General features: G+C 39.8%; 1 pseudogene across 1 annotated transcript; it reads left to right on the top strand.

Annotated features, from left to right (window-relative positions):
• The first annotated feature begins 4,590 nt into the window (after positions 1-4,590).
• LOC101520339 (small ribosomal subunit protein uS2-like) lies at positions 4,591-5,498 on the top strand (annotated as a pseudogene). The gene has a single exon (XR_192109.2). The product of XR_192109.2 is annotated as a small ribosomal subunit protein uS2-like (transcript).
• The last annotated feature ends 1,588 nt before the right edge of the window (positions 5,499-7,086 follow it).

Raw genomic sequence — 7,086 nt, 5'->3', positions numbered from 1 at the left:
TATGAGAGATATATGTCTCTTTTGTCTGGCTTCCTGAACTTATAATGTTTCTCAGGACCATCTGTATTGTCACCAAATGATGCTTTGTTCCTTTTTATTGTATTATTCCACTAGACACAGAGACAACTTTTTGTTATCTACTCGTCACTTAATAGAAATTAATACTGTATCAGCTTCATGGCTACTATGAAAAATTGCTGAAGCATTTTTATACTTTTTTGTACAAGCATGCTTTCATTAATTTTTGCATATATTAATGACTGACTTGCATTCCTTTACAACTCATGTTTGACAGCTTGTAGACACAGTCTTTGTAGATGTACTTCAGAGTTAACTAAGGTTAACATGGGGTAGAACCTAAATCTCACATGATACGGACAGTAACTTTATAAACAGAAGAATGAACATAGGGAGGCATTTGAGGACAAGATGAGATGGCCACTGCTGTCAACGACTGAGTAGAAAAGTTATTAGGAGAAACCAGATCTCTCCATCCCTTGATATTAGACATTCCCTCTTCTAAAACTGTGAAAAAACAAATTTCTGTTAAAATCTTGCACTTTGTGGTACTCCACCATGGTAGAACCAATAATCTATTGCAGTCAGTTTATAGGTAACTTGCTCAAATCCTCTAAACTGTTTTCCAAACTGGCTGGGTAGTTTTAACATTCCTGGCTGGAGTATGGGAATTTAGGCAGCCTGAAACAAGCTGGCACCCATATGGGATGCTGTTGCTTGCAGGTAGATGATTAGTCAGTTGAACTATCACAGGCTACAGAGTCTTCTAAATTAAGGAAAATTAGTGTTTATATTTAACAGTTGAAAGAATTTAGCAGAACTGATTTCTGCTTTGGGAAAAAAATTCTTATGTTGGTATCTTCTTAATTTTTCTTTGTTTCCATTGAGTTATACTCAGTTGCTGTCCGACTTCTGAGCACTGCTAGTATTTCTGAGAAAAATTAGGAAAAATAACTACAAAGTTGAGACTCAAGCTACAAATTGTCAACTGCACATAAGTAGCATTAATTATAGGCAGGCAAAAAGCTAAAATGAAAATACTCTTTTACAGAGTAGTTGAGTTTATTATCCTTATTGAAATATTTCTATGTGCAATTTTGCAAAATCTATGTCCTATTATGCTGAAGGTTCCTGGAGTTGGAGCACTGGACTTGAGTGTCGAGCCTTTAACACTTTCCTACATTGTGTTCTGTTGGAAGACTGTTACTTCTCTTACGGAGGTGGACTATAATTTCCGAAGTGTTTATGTTCTCCTGGAAATGGCCATTATAGAGGCACGTATGTTTGTAATACATCTAGATTGATTGATCTATCTAACCCAAGTCAGAGTTTATGTAGGTAATCCTCAGTGTAACCTTGTAGGATTTACTGAGAGTGAAGTAAGTGTGCAGTTGGGCAAAAAGAATTTGGGCTTGATATCCAGAAAGTCAGAAATTTAATTCATCACTATGCGACCTTTGGCATGTCATAGAGTATCCAACTGCAAAGAATAGAGAGAACCTCTTCTTTACAAGGCTATCAATGACAGTTAAGTTGGACTCCAGTCTTCCCACTTAAATAAATGCATATTGCTTCCCTTTACAGAAAGTTTATAGAATTATACAACTGTATTGCAAAAAAAAAAATATTTGGGCAATCTGATTATCACTGGGGTAAAGGTAACTGAGGTAATGTTGAGGTAGCTAAAATTCACTTACCAGTGGCTCAAAGCCCTACTTCTGATTCTATACTGGGTATATAGGCAAAGTTTGTGGCTACTTGCTTTCTATTATAAACTACAACAGAACTCTGTGGTATCAGTGGGATTTAAAGATATAATCATGCATTTTTGAACAGTGATTTATTTTTATTGGAAAGACAGATATTCAGAAAGAAAAGATAGAAAGATCTTTTGTCTACTGGTGCACTGCCTCACACCCACTCTCTATCCCCTACTAAAGACTCAGAGAATGGGGACATGAAAAATCTTTTTTCTTAAATCCAGCTCAGGAGACAAAATAGTTAGCAAATGAGGAACAGTAATAGTTTCTTCTTTCAGAGGTGTTACTGTAAAATTAAAGAATGAGTCACGTTCTACTGTTTAGTCTATGAAAACTAGGAATGGATTTTTCCTTTGTTTCTTTTTCTCTTCCCCCAAAGAAACACACCAATGATTTAAGCAGTTCTCAATTACAAAATACCTGAAATAATAAAGCAATTGAGGAGGGGAAAAATATCAGCTGAAGGTGTAAACCCCCTGTGGGCTGAATGACCACGGCGCATTTCGTCCTCTCATTCTAAATCAATGCTAAGCAAAGCACAGAAATGTTTACCTTTGTCTGATCTCTAATTCCCTAAATTTATGGGGACTCATGCACAGATGCGCTGGAAACAAGCCTGGAAAAGCCTGGCATTTTAATTGATCCCAGAGCTTCTTGCCTCACAGCTCCTGCTGTGATGAAGTCTGCTACTTGTTCAAAGATTCTCTGCCTGGTTGCCTAGCCACCAGCAACTGGCCAATCAAGGTATCCATATGCCACGAAGGGAGTAACCAATCAATTTTTTAATTTCCTTTTGCAAACGGGAGGGAATCAGAGTGGATTTGAAATCTCATTAGTCATATGTGGATGTGTAATGTGCATTTTAACATATGTACTAGTGGGATATACTTGGTGTTGAGTCATAAAATTTCAAAACCCCATCTCAGATATGTTTGAACCTTGAATTACTAACTTATTCTTTACAACACAGAATTATATTCTTACTAGTTCATGCTATGTGCAAAAACTTAATAGGTTCTCTTCTCATTTATACCCATCTCCTCGCAAAGCAACTTATCAAAAATCTTTATAATGACTTCTCCACTTCCAGTTCATCCATATTAATGATAAACTTTTTTTGCATTTCCCAAATCCACTAAGTCTTCTGTTTTGTTTACAACCCTTCTTCATCTCCATTTTAACCTTGTTTCCCCACCCCATTACTGTAACTCTGAGCTAAGGGACAGAGATCTTCACATTTGGATTCTGAAGCAGTCTATTGGCTTCAGTGTTTCCAATCAACTGTAGAAAACACCATCAAGTGCTATCACCTCCATCCTTTTCCTTTTTTAAAGATTTATTTATTTTTATTGCAAAGTCAGATATACAGAAAGGAGGAGAGACACAGAGGAAAATCTTCCATCTGATGATTCACTCCCCAAGAGACCGCAATGGCTTGGGGCTGCACCAATCCAAAGCCAGGAGGCAGGAACTTCTTCCAGGTCTCCCATACAGGTGCAGGATCCCAAGGCTTTGGGCCTTCCTTGATTGATTTCTCAGGCCACAAGAAGGGAGCTGGATGGGAAGTGAGGCGGCCGGGATTAGAACCAGCGCCCATATGGGATCTCTGCATGTTCAAGGTGAGGACTTTAGCCCCTGGGCCACCGCACCGGACCCTATCACCTCAGTTCTTGTGTCCAAAAGTTTTTCTTAGATTCAGGCAAAAAATATGTTAAAATGAGGACTTTACTAATCAATATAATCAGTAAAATTTCTTGCATCTATAACGTTCAGTTTCCTCAGTCTGTAAACATGGAGGTTATCATTAAGGGAGACAATGTCTACAAACTACCTAATTTGGCACATAAGTAATAAAAAATGTAACAGCATGTTTTCACTTCAGATATGGTTGAAGATGAACAAACAGATTCACATTGTGTCTGACACCCTTTGCTTTTTATCCTGACACCTGTGCTATGATTTTTATTATTATCATCCCTTTTATGGATGGAGGAACTGAGGCTGAGAATGGAATTAAAACTGACCTGAAATCATCGTATAACATAAACATGAGAGTCCAAGCTAGACTTTCTGAGCACTGTGTCCTATTATGCCTTTCTCATGCTGACTTTCCTTATATTTCTTTCTTATCATAGGTCAAAGTATAAAATCTTTGTAACATAATAAATGTTCTGACAAACTTTTTAAAAATTATACTTTCATTAGAATTGTGAAGTTTATTTATTTAGCAACATACATCTTTTATTATTGTTTTATGATACAGTTTGGTTGGCACAGGGTCTCCTTTCCTCCTCCCCGACTTGCCTCTCCAACCTCTGTTCTCCCCTTTAGTGTTACAATGTTGTCTTTCGTGAGTTGTGAAATTTACTTTTGAAACTACTTTTTGTTGTTTTGATCACTTTTATAAAATCAATAGAATTGTCCTGGGGAAAAAAAGGAAAATAACAGAAAGAAAAAATCCTGAAGCTATTTTTATGCTGAATTGTAATTATCTATTACTTTAAAAAAGTATTTATATATTTTTCTAAAGCCATTCGTTTTCCAAGCACCTGGTTTAGTTGTCGGGTTGCATGATTTTATAGTCTTTAAAATATTATTATGTGGCAGATATTTGCCTAAGAGTTAAGACATCAGTTTGAATGTGTGTGTCCTATTTAACATGACTATGGTATGGAGATTCACTCAATATTAACGATCATTACGATAGGCATTTAATGCTAATTGTACTCGAAGATTTTAGAGACACATCATCTTCCGTGCTCTTGTCGAGGGGTCCACACGGCGTTGTCATTCATTCCCGGTGTAACTTTACAGGGAAGATATCAGGATGTCCTGAGCCCTTGACGTCCTGCAGAGGAAGGCGGAGGAGGTCCTCAAATTCCTTGCTGCAGGAACCCACCTGGGAGGCACCAACATCAACTTCCACATGGAGCAGTACATCTACAAAAGGAAAAGCCATGGCATCTACATCATCAACCTCAAGAAGAACTGGGAGAAGCTCCTGCTGGCGGCGTGGGTCATCGTGGCCATCGAGAACCCTGCGGACATCAGCGTAATCTCCTCCGGGAACACTGGCCAGAGGGCTGTGCTGAAGTTTGCTGCTGCCACTGGAGCTACTCCCATCGCTGGCGCTTCATTCCTGGCACCTTCAGTAACCAGATCCAGGCCACCTTCCGGGAGCCGCGGCTCCTGGTGGTGACAGATCCCAGGGCCGACAATCAGCCCCTCATAGAGGCATCGTACGTGAACCTGCCTACCATCGTTCTGTGCAACATGAACTCTCCTCTGTGCTACGTGTACAATGTCATCCCGTGCAACAACGAGGAAGCCCACTCCGTGGGTTTGATGTAGTGGATGCTGGCCCGGGATGTTCTGTGCATGAACAGCACCGTCTCCCGTGAACACCCGTGGGAGGCCATGCCTGATCTCTACTTCTACCGTGATCTTAAAGAGATTGAAAAAAGAAGAACAGGCTGTGGCTGAAAAGACAGTGACCAAGGAGGAGTTCCAGGGTGAATGGACCGCCCCTGCTCCCGAGTTCTTGGCTACCAAGCCCGAGGTTGCAGACTGCTCTGAGGGTGTGAAGGTGCCTTCTGTGACCATCCAGCTGTTCCCCACTGAAGACTGGAGTGCCCAGCCTGCCACTGAAGACTGGTCTGCGGCCCCCACAGCTCAGGCCACTGGATGGATAGGAACAACCACCACGTGATCGTAAGTCATCTGCAGTCTTTAAAGCAGAGATGGAGTGAAGTTGATGAAAAATAAACACCAGTTTCTAAAAGAAAAAAATAAAGATTTTATAGACATATAATGTTGTTCTTTTTGATGTCGTACCTAGTGATGACTTCATATGTGTATGGTTATAGAATTCCAAACATAGATCTACAAATGTAAATTCCAACAAATAGCATGCCTTGCTTCCATTACAGCTTCTAGATAACGCACCTGAAGAGGCAGCTGAAAATTGCCCAAATATTTGGGCTCCCACCACCAATGCTGAGCAGTGGCATGGGGTTCCTGACTTCTGGCTTCAGCCTGGACCACATCTGGCTGTTGTAGCCTGTTGGGGATTGATCTAATGGATGGAAGATATTTCTCTCTCCCCCTCTGCCTCTTACTTTCTCTTTGATGTTCTGCCTTTGAAATCAATAACTAAATCTTTATAATGTAGCTAGGTCCAACTTTAAGTTCTGATACTATCACGGATTTGCGGTGAACCTAACTTGTTCCTAGCCCCAGCCCTTTGTTTTATAGGGAGATGCTAATCTGTGTTTCCATGTGTCATTTGAGGAAGGACTGAGGTATGTTTCCTTTGTTATGATGTCTATGCTCAGAGTACAGTGTACCCATTCAAGCTGCCACGCCTCCTTTCTCATCAGGTAGACATTATCCATTCCTCTGAGCCATGCTAGACTGGCAGAAAATGTTTCTGTTGAAGTAGATTGAGAATACAAAAAAAGATGCCTGCTAAGAGCTGACTTCATTAGCGGCCATTAGGCCCAGCTTGCCACATTGTTCACAAGCTGGGCTTAGAGAGTAGCAAAGGACAGAAATCCCCACCGAACTATTGACCCTATATCCAAGTGGCTGCAGCATTTTCACTCAGGCATAAATCAAATCTGCAAATGAGTTCCCCAGAGAGCTGAGCTGTTGGCTGTGCAACAAGGAGCGTCACCAGGTACAGGGAGCATAGGAGAATGCTACCAGTTTCAGTGGCCAGGGAGACAGCAACACACAATCTTGGGGGAGGTCTGAGATGGAATGAGTGAGCGTTGAGTGCATGCAAAAGTCAATCTTTCAGTCCAAAGATGTAAATAATACTTCTAGACAATGACACAGAAGACATTTAATACATTTTTTTGCTAACTAAATTCATGCTTTATTAAATTAGTAAGTAAATGGTTAGAGAAGGTTTATAGATAATTTGATGGTGCATATATATCATTTGTTTTATGAACCAGCCATGAACTTATAAAACAGATCTATTATATGACAAACACTGTGACAGAAGCTAAGGTTTCAAACATCAGGGTGATAAGATGAATCTCAAATGATTCTTAATCCAATAAACATAAACAATGCATAATATATGGGAGGAAAAATACTTCTGCTGGAGAATCAGGGGTGGGAATGAAATTTTCAAACTGAAGAATACATGTGAGTTTATTTGTTTTTATTTAGAAAAGATAAACAGGTTTCATGCGTCTCATTGATATAGGAGCTCAGTGCACCTTATTAGGAGCTCACAGCTAAAAGCTCACTGCTACTTCCCACATTATATATGAGTTTATTCTAAGGAACTAGTGGC

Source organism: Ochotona princeps, chromosome 4, assembly GCF_030435755.1.
Source record: "Ochotona princeps isolate mOchPri1 chromosome 4, mOchPri1.hap1, whole genome shotgun sequence".
NCBI classification, from domain to species: domain Eukaryota; kingdom Metazoa; phylum Chordata; class Mammalia; order Lagomorpha; family Ochotonidae; genus Ochotona; species Ochotona princeps.
This window is presented reverse-complemented; position numbering and strand designations above follow the sequence as displayed.